Here is a 10558-nt window from a genome sequence, read left to right on the forward strand (position 1 = left end):
TAGGCAGCAGTTTTCACTCTTATGTGTAACCAAAGGCAGCAACCCACACACCCAACAGTTTGTCGTATTATAAACAGCATGAGTTTGATGCAACATCTGAATAAAAACATTATCTTTATAAGTCTTACAGTGTTCTTCTTTGTGAGGGGAGCTGGTTCCCTGCTTTGTTCCCTTTTCTGATGCCCGGCTGAGACGGGGACACACACCGACAAGGAGAGTGACGAGATTTTGTTCAAGGCGATCCCCCTTGAGATATGGGCTGCCTCGGATACTCCAGCCCCCACAACTCCAAGTCCTGAGTCCCGATCCCCAACAGATTCTGAGCTCTTGCCTTTGCTTGTTGATGAGGAAGTGCCTGGGCATACTAGTTACAATCTGCGGCCCCGACGGAAGGACAGTGCATCAGCAGTGCAACACAGGAGTTAGGGAAGGGCTTGAGTTTAGGGTGCAGGCGCTGCGCCTCTGGCACCTGTCTTAGATTAGAGTAAAGAACATTGGTGCACTGCCCTGAACACTGGACAGGATCGTTGAGGAATCTTTCTCGGAATTACCTTTCAACGCACCAGTGGCAAATACATTTTCAATAAATACTCTCTGTAATCCAAAGAAAGTTAACGTGAACCTGGACGGAGGCCACATTACACCATCCAGGGAAAGGGAGTTTTGAGCATTTATTTACGGCCTATGGCCACCAAACACTACACACACTGGACTGTTACAAATAAGTGTTACATGGATGGCTGCACTGCTGCAATTAAAGGGACTGTCCAGCAGGATATGATGAATTATCTAAGGTCTTCAGCTGTGAACATGCCTTTGGCACGTCTCAGGATGGAGTCCTTGGGGGCATCGTACGGGTGCTCCTTGGAAGGGGTCTCCAGTATGGATGGGATGGACTTGTTGTGGGCATCAATTGTCAGGAAATTGCAAGCGTGTGGACTTTGGGGCAATTGTCTGATTTGTGCTTCCGATGTTAGCACCCTTTGTAATCATGTATGTCTCCCTTACTTGTCAGAAATTGGTTCAGATAACTGTTTGGCACATACATTATGAGCAATGTTTGTTTGTTTCTTTTTCCCAGAAGGACTGAGGTTTCCTTTAAACATTTTATTGTTCCTTTCTGTAACACATGCTTTTTGGTTTACTTGCACGTTTTAGAAACGTTCGTTTCCACGTGTTTGCCAAGCACGCGTTGAGACGCTCCCCGATTGCTTGGAAACACGTGCTCTGCTGGGAACACCTGGTAATGCCTATAAATAGCCTGCGCGCTATTAATCGTGGCTTGACTTCGTCTTGAACTGCCGAGTGAGCCAGGAGGACGTCGTTCATCAAGGCGCCATCAGGACCGAGACATTTGTAAAGACTGCTCTCCAGAAATCCAGAAAACCGAGTTTGCAAGCAGGAGAGGGCTTCAGTTAAGTCCCGGATGACTTCGGGTTTTGATTATTTCATTTCCCTTGCATGCGCGCCTCGCGCTAGACTATTTTCCTGCCAACAGTGGAACCAAATGACATGAAAGGGTGCGCTCGCTATTTCTAAGCTTGAAGAACTTGTAACTGCACTTTCGTATGATTTGGGCCTTTGATTTTGACAGCAAGATACAATGCAACGGACATTTTAGGAAGTGTGTAATTCGAATAGAATGCTTTATTTTTAAAACGCTTGAGTGTATTTAAACAATACTAATTCCATTAATATTTCATGCACATTGTATAGTATTCTGAGTATATTTCAGAGTGGTCAAAGATGGTTATTTGAGCACTAGACAATACTATTAGGTAGAGCATAGGTTGTTTTCCAAAGGGGTTTTGTCTTTTCAGGAACGGAACAAACAAGATTAAAAAGAACACTAAAAGAGAATAATTAGGAAGGTGAGCAAAAGCGGAAAGAGTTGAATTTTATGTTCTTAACGAATGAAAAGGATTTCATGACAGTTTTGTTTCTTACTGCAGTGTTTGTCTACGGTCCTATGCCAACGGTTCTTACACTCAGAAGGAGGTGCATCTTTAAAGGCAATTGTACTATTAATGCAAGGTGAATTAGCATTTTATACAGGAATTGCTTATTAGAGTTTGTCATTTGTTAGGTCTTGTGAATGTGCTATTGTATTTTCTTTAGCCCCCAAAAGAATGCGAACAAGCTTCTCTAACAAGAACCCGGCTGGTCCAGAAGAGAAGTAGCAGTGTCTCTTTCTTTGCGTGTTGTTCGTTGTCCCAATCCCCTTCCCTTTTGGCGTATCTGCCAACTTCATTGTTAGTATCAGTGAGGTTGAGAGATAGTCCAGGAGGGTTTGGGAACATCATCTCATCGCCCCTGTCAACTACCTGGATTTCAGGTGAGTGGTTCGACATTCACGACAGAAAGTCAAGCCATAACATTTACAGTTGACCTGGGCGATGGATTCCCCTGTAGATAAAAATATGCCATCCATGCAGGAGTTGTCGCAAGTGCTACAAGACCTAAGACAGGAAATAGCCGATTTAAGACAGGAAAATTCCCAGTTACATAATGATTTACAGCGCTATAAACCTCGAGATAATCCTTGGGATTCTACAGTGCGACCCAAGGTGGTGCTACAGCCGTCCCGTTTCACTTTTCAAGCTACCAATTCAGATGCTTCTTCGGTTCCACCTATCAATGTTTCAGTCACCACTCCTACTTCTGTTCCTTTAGCTCCCCCGGAGCGGTTCCTTGGGGATCATGCTAAGTTTGATATTTTCCTTAATCAGTGTCAGTTGCATTTTTTGTGTCGCCCAGCGGCCTTCCCAAATGATGAGGCTAAAGTGGCTTTTGTATTATCATATTTGGGCGGTGTCGCAGCAAATTGGTCTATCCCTTTTGTGGATAGGGATGATCCTATTTTACATGATTTTTCTCGTTTTAGATCTGAATTGCGTAAACTGTTTGCTAGACATCAGTTCATACAGGCCAGTGATAATGAACTCCTAAGTTTACGACAAGGTTCAAAGGATTTACTGACTTATATGACGTCCTTCAATCGTTTAATAGCTGAAACTGAATGGCCTGAAGAGAAAAGAACGTCGTTGTTCTATCGTGGGCTACGGGACGAGCTCAAGGATGTTTTGGCTCAAATAGTTGATCTTCCTACAGATTGTTCAGATTTTATGGATCTAGTGGTCCGATTAGACCATCGGTTAGGGGAGCGTAAAGGGGAGAAATTGCGACCCGACGCACCAAGAGTTCTAGTTTTTAAAAATGAAAGAAAGGAATCGACCCATACCAATTCAGATAGCACAGAACCAATGCAAATAGGTGGAGTTCGGGGGCCGTTGTCAAAAGAGGAAAAAGACCGCAGGCGTAGATTGAAACTCTGTCTGTACTGTGGGAAACCGGGGCATTTTGCCCGAGACTGCTCTTCTAAACCACCTATGCCCAGGAAAGTAGTTGGTAGCAGTGATTCTCCTTTGGTTACTGATGACCCTTCGGGAAACGTACTGGCCCGATAAGGAATGAGACCCCCCTATCGAGCATCTTGGTTTCCCGGGTCTCCCATCAATATTTAGCTAATACTATGACGAGTGTCTCTCGACATTTAACTCTCATTGTCACCTTACTTTTGTCTAAACAGGTCAGGAAGGTTATCCCTATTCTGTTAGATTCAGGAGCTACTGGAAATTTTTTAGACATCAGTTTAGCTAGAACCTTGGGCATTGCAACATCCAAAAAATTGGTTCCAGAACCCGTTCGAGCAGTAGATGGCTCTGAACTGACCTCAGGTTTGATCCAATTTCAGACTCAACCATTAACCATGGTTTGTGCTGATGGGCATTCTGAAGAGATTCAATTTGATTTGATTGACACACCTGTTTTTGGGGCTATTTTAGGAATACCTTGGCTTCAGATACACAATCCCAAGATTGATTGGGTAAAAAGGACAGTAACCCTGGACTCTTCTTTTTGTGCTCACTCTTGCTATGCAGATAAGAGGATGCCCATCGCTCCCTTACATTGTGCCTCTGTTAACATCCCGTGCGAAGAACAAGAGACTCCGGTACCTCATCATTACAAAGATTTTTCTGATGTCTTTTCTGAGGTACAAGCCACGCAACTTCCTCCTCATCGGTCTTTTGATTGCCGAATTGATCTCATTCCAGGAGCTACCTTACCTTGTAGCAGAATCTATGCTCTGTCTGACCCAGAAACACGATATTTACGGGAATATCTGGATGATTTACTCTTGAAGGGGTTTATACGTCACTCTACCTCCCCAGTAAGTTCTCCTTTATTTTTCGTACCGAAGAAGAACAAAGAACTCCGCGCTTGCATAGATTATCGCGCGTTAAACAAGGTCACAGTTAAAAACCGATACCCTCTACCACTCATTCCTGTCCTCTTGGATCAAGTTAGGAATTCCACTATCTTTACTAAACTTGATCTTAGAGGTGCTTACCATCTTATCCGTGTAAAGGAAGGTGACGAGTGGAAGACGGCTTTCCGAACTAAGTTCGGACTGTTCGAATATACTGTGATGCCCTTTGGGCTGTGTAATGCGCCTGCGGCGTTTCAATATTTCATTAATGAAGTATTACAGGATTTTTTGGATGTTTGTGTCATTTGTTATATTGATGACATTCTGATCTATTCCACGTCTACTGAGGAACATGTACTCCATGTCAGGGCAGTGTTGCAACGTTTACGAGACCATCAGTTGTTCATTAAATTAGAGAAATGTATGTTTCATGTTTCCACGGTTGAGTTCCTTGGCTATGTGCTCTCTCCTCAAGGTATCGGCATGGATCATTCTAAGGTTCAGGCTATTTTGCGTTGGGAATCCCCTAAGTCGGTGAAAGATATTCAACGGTTTTTGGGATTTGCTAACTTTTACCGACGCTTCATTCCGAGTTTTTCGTCTTTGGTGACCCCAATCACGCACTTGTTAAAAAAAGGGGTCCGCTTCTGTTGGTCTGATATGGCTGAGAAAGCCTTTCAAAGTCTAAAAAAGGCCTTTACCGAAGCACCCGTTTTGCAACATCCTGATCCCACGCAACCTTTTTATGTGGAAGCAGATGCTTCGCAAGTAGCGGTGGGGGCCATTTTGTCACAACGAAACCCTACTACCGGTCATCTTCACCCTGTTGCCTATTTTTCCAAAAAGATGTTACCAGCCGAACAAAACTATACGGTGGCAGAACGAGAGTTACTGGCCATTAAATTGGCCTTTGAGGAATGGCGTCATCATTTATTGGGAGCACGTCATACAGTCACTATTTACTCAGATCACCGCAACTTACAATTCTATCAAAATGTTAAAGCTTTAACACCTAGACAGTTGCGCTGGCTTCTGTTTTTTAATGAGTATGATTTTGTCATCACCTATAAGCCTGGGAAAGAACAACAGAAGTCTGATACGTTGTCACGCCTTAGTTTCCAAGGTACTGAGGTAGATCAGGAAGAGATCAAGTCGATTATTCCTGACAATAAAATTGTTGCTCTTTGTGGCCCACAGGAGTTTTGGTTACAAATTGACAAAGCACAAAAAGAAAACAAGATCTTACCTGAGTTACAAAAAAAAGGGGATTTGTGGTATCATAATGATCAGGTTTATGTTCCAACAAAAGAACTACAACAAACGATTTTATCTTGGACTCATGATTCTGTTTTTTCTGGTCATCCTGGGTCTAAGAAAAATGCTGAGTTTATTGAGCGACAATTTTGGTGGCCAACTCTCCTAGATGATGTTAAACAATATGTTCAAACATGTCCGGTTTGTACTCAATCTAAAAGTCCCCATGTGGCTCCAGCAGGATATCTTCACCCACTACCTATTCCCTCAGCCCCGTGGCACACAATAAGCATGGATTTTGTCACAGATCTTCCTACTTCTAACGGTTGTCATGTAATTTGGGTAGTGATAGATTATTTAACCAAAATGGCTCATTTTGTTCCCCTTAAAAAGTTACCTACTGCCAAAGAACTTACCGATTTATTCATCCAACATATTGTTAAATTTCATGGTTTGCCGTCTGCCATTGTTTCGGACCGGGGCCCTCAATTTGTGTCTAGGTTCTGGCGAACCTTTTGTTCAGTCATGAAAATTGATGTCCGTCTGTCTTCTGCTTATCATCCGCAGACAGACGGACAAACTGAAAGACTAAACCAAACTATGGAGCAATTGTTACGTTGTTTTTCCACTAGTTGGTCCTCAGATTGGGACAAAGCCTTACCCTTGGTAGAATTTGTGTATAACAATTCTGTTCACTCAGCAACAGGGGTTTCCCCATTTTATTGTTTATTAGGATATCACCCACGTATGTTACCCGTTCCACAACTGGATCTTGACGTTCCTGTTCCTGCTGTTCCTGTTCATCATGCGAACTTACATGATATACAGAAAAAGGTCATTGATCATATGTCTCGTTATCAACAGCAGGTAAAAAAACAGGCAGATAAACATAGAAGGGAAGCTCCACAATATTCTGAGGGAGATTTAGTTTGGTTGTCATCTAAGAACCTTAGAGTCAGTGGTTCTCGAAAACTTCAACCACGGTTCTTAGGACCATTTCCAATAAAGAAAATCATAAATCCAGTCACAATGGAATTGTGTTTGCCTACTGACTATCAAATCCATCCAGTATTCCATGTTTCCCTTTTGCAACCTTATATGTCTCAAACTAGATCTGGTCCACCTCCTCCTCCTGTTAAGGTAAATGGGCAATGGGAGTACGAGATTGAAAGAGTCTTGGATTCAAAAAGAAACAAAGGTATTTTGTATTATCTGTTAAGTTGGAAAGGTTATGGCTCTGACGAGAATTCATGGGAGCCGGCTTCTTCCATACATGCTCCCCGTTTGCTTAAATTATTCCATCTGCAACATCCCACGAAACCTCGTCCTATATCGGGGGTTTTGAGGGGGAGGACTGTCAGGAAATTGCAAGCGTGTGGACTTTGGGGCAATTGTCTGATTTGTGCTTCCGATGTTAGCACCCTTTGTAATCATGTATGTCTCCCTTACTTGTCAGAAATTGGTTCAGATAACTGTTTGGCACATACATTATGAGCAATGTTTGTTTGTTTCTTTTTCCCAGAAGGACTGAGGTTTCCTTTAAACATTTTATTGTTCCTTTCTGTAACACATGCTTTTTGGTTTACTTGCACGTTTTAGAAACGTTAGTTTCCACGTGTTTGCCAAGCACGCGTTGAGACGCTCCCCGATTGCTTGGAAACACGTGCTCTGCTGGGAACACCTGGTAATGCCTATAAATAGCCTGCGCGCTATTAATCGTGGCTTGACTTCGTCTTGAACTGCCGAGTGAGCCAGGAGGACGTCGTTCATCAAGGCGCCATCAGGACCGAGACATTTGTAAAGACTGCTCTCCAGAAATCCAGAAAACCGAGTTTGCAAGCAGGAGAGGGCTTCAGTTAAGTCCCGGATGACTTCGGGTTTTGATTATTTCATTTCCCTTGCATGCGCGCCTCGCGCTAGACTATTTTCCTGCCAACAGTGGAACCAAATGACATGAAAGGGTGCGCTCGCTATTTCTAAGCTTGAAGAACTTGTAACTGCACTTTCGTATGATTTGGGCCTTTGATTTTGACAGCAAGATACAATGCAACGGACATTTTAGGAAGTGTGTAATTCGAATAGAATGCTTTATTTTTAAAACGCTTGAGTGTATTTAAACAATACTAATTCCATTAATATTTCATGCACATTGTATAGTATTCCGAGTATATTTCAGAGTGGTCAAAGATGGTTATTTGAGCACTAGACAATACTATTAGGTAGAGCATAGGTTGTTTTCCAAAGGGGTTTTGTCTTTTCAGGAACGGAACAAACAAGATTAAAAAGAACACTAAAAGAGAATAATTAGGAAGGTGAGCAAAAGCGGAAAGAGTTGAATTTTATGTTCTTAACGAATGAAAAGGATTTCATGACAGTTTTGTTTCTTACTGCAGTGTTTGTCTACGGTCCTATGCCAACGGTTCTTACACTCAGAAGGAGGTGCATCTTTAAAGGCAATTGTACTATTAATGCAAGGTGAATTAGCATTTTATACAGGAATTGCTTATTAGAGTTTGTCATTTGTTAGGTCTTGTGAATGTGCTATTGTATTTTCTTTAGCCCCCAAAAGAATGCGAACAAGCTTCTCTAACAAGAACCCGGCTGGTCCAGAAGAGAAGTAGCAGTGTCTCTTTCTTTGCGTGTTGTTCGTTGTCCCAATCCCCTTCCCTTTTGGCGTATCTGCCAACTTCATTGTTAGTATCAGTGAGGTTGAGAGATAGTCCAGGAGGGTTTGGGAACATCATCTCATCGCCCCTGTCAACTACCTGGATTTCAGGTGAGTGGTTCGACATTCACGACATCAATGACATGACAGATAATTTCAGCGATGAACTGATTGATCAGGATAATTCCAATATCATCTCCGGCCAGAAAGCTCTGGAAGGTCTCCTCTATCTCAGTCACGCTTGTGTCCTTCTCCACGGCCAAGAAGTTGGGCTTGCGGTTTCTGTTCAGCTCCCCAATGCCCCCAGTAGAAAGCTGGTGCATGTGTCCTCGCTTCCGATCACAGCGATCAGCTTCCCACGCCCCGCCATGGCCGCTCCTGGGGTCTGTTCTCACACACGGCTGCTCGGCAACCTGTCAGCGGCAGAGGGGCACGGCACGCACATCCCTGGCTACAAGAACTGGCTCCCGAACCCTGTCACGTGATCTGACAAGCTCCCGTTCTACAGCAGGAGCAGCTGACAGTGACTCTAACCCTTTAGAAGTACCTTCGCTGTTTCTATGGCAGTGTTCTCTTTAGTTGGGTAGGCCTCTACCCACTTACTAAATGCACAAACTACCACTAGTACGTACTTTAGGTTGTTTATTCGCTCCATTTCAATTAAATCCATTTGGATGACTTTGAAAGGGAAGAAAGGAAGGTGGAACGTTACCAGCAGGTATAGGGGTGCCCTTTCCAGGATTGCGCTTCAAAGAAACTATACAGTGTCTCACCAACTGTGTTGCAACCTTAGAGATATTCTTGTTCTGCCATACTGGATCTAGCAACTTACAAATGCCTTTTGCACTAATGTGTGCTGGGCCATGGGCCATAGTGACTACAGGGAAAACATAGGCATTGGGCAGCAGCCACCTCCGTTTATCTCACAAATCAGTCCAATACCCATCCTCATCTAAGCATTGTGTTCTCTTTCCTCCCACATTGCCAATTCGTCTGCTGTCGCTTCTCGCAGTATCTCCCTCACACTTTCCACAGTGTCTTCAAACATCGCATTGTCTGGAACCCATCTAGCAGGTCCTGCTACAAACATCCAATTCATCTTTGTTCTGGCTGTCTCTTTGGCTGTTTGGTCCGCAAAGGCATTACCCCTCCCCACATCATCTACCACTGCTTTATGGGTGCTGCATTTGATGATGGATAACTTGTCAGGGAGGGTCAGTGCTGATAATAATCTGAGTATCAATGGGCCATGCTGTATCCTCTGACCATGAGGTGTCAGGAACTCTCTCCACCCAGAGGCGCCCAAAAGTATGCGCTAGCCCGAAGGCGTACTGACTGTCATTGTAGACATTAACAGTCAGTCCTTCACTCAGCTCACAAGCCCTCAGGAGAGCAACTAACTCGGCAGCTTGGGCTGACTGGTATGGGACACGGGATGTCTCAACTACAGTATGTAACGTTGTTATTGCATAGGCTGCAGTAGTAGTGCTATCCGGCAGTTTGAAACAAGAGCCATCAACATATAGTTCCCCTTGGGGGTCAGATAAGGGAACATCTGTCAGGTCTACCCATCCCTTTGTTTCTTCTTCTTTCCGAAACAAGCAATCATGGAGATCACTGTCCTTTTCGTCCGAAGGGAGGGGTAGTAACGTGGTTGGGTTGAGAGTAGTGCATTGTTTAATGGTAATGTTCGGAGCAAATAGGGTCAGTTCACATCCAGTAAGACGTGCACTGATGAGGTGCTGTGTCTTTGTCTTGTTCAATAACGTGTCCACAGAGTGAGTTACCATCACTGTGAGGTCAGTATCAAGGACGAGCCCTGTCGATTGTCTGATAGACACTGCTGCCGCCGCAGCAGCTCTCAGACAGCTCGGGAGCACTCTGGCGACATTATCCAAAATGGTTGAAAAGGAAGCGCAGGGTCTCTGCTTACCACCGAATCCCTGTGTTAGTAGAGAGAGCCCGCAACCGTCCGTCTCATGTACATAGAGCACAAAAGGCTTTTGGTAGTCAGGAGTAACAAGCACAGGAGCAGAGCAAAGCGCAGTCTTTAATTGTTCAAAAGTTTGCTGCCATGCAGGTGTCCAGGGCAAAGGCTCATGCACATCTTTGGTTGTGAGGTAAAGAAGGGGTTTTGTTAGTAGGGAGAAGGTAGGTATCCATTTCCGACAATACGAAGTTATTCCCAGGAACACGCGTACCTCGCGTTGGGTTTTAGGGATGGGCATGTTAGTTATGAGAGCTATGCGTTCAGGTGTTAGTCTGCAACCCTCCTTCGACAGTAGGTGACATAAATAGGTGACCTCCTGTCGACAATACTGAAATTTTGATAAGAAATCTTTATGTCCATGGTGTGCTAAATGGAGCAG

The 10558-nt window shown here is 43.9% G+C and overlaps 1 pseudogene; it reads right to left on the bottom strand.

Annotated features, from left to right (window-relative positions):
* Nucleotides 1-785: 785 nt before the first annotated feature.
* LOC146816724 (V-type proton ATPase subunit F-like) lies at nucleotides 786-8559 on the bottom strand (annotated as a pseudogene).
* Between the last annotated feature and the right edge of the window lie 1999 nt (nucleotides 8560-10558).

The sequence above is a fragment of the Triturus cristatus genome, chromosome 6 (genome assembly GCF_964204655.1).
Source record: "Triturus cristatus chromosome 6, aTriCri1.1, whole genome shotgun sequence".
Lineage (NCBI taxonomy): Eukaryota > Metazoa > Chordata > Amphibia > Caudata > Salamandridae > Triturus > Triturus cristatus.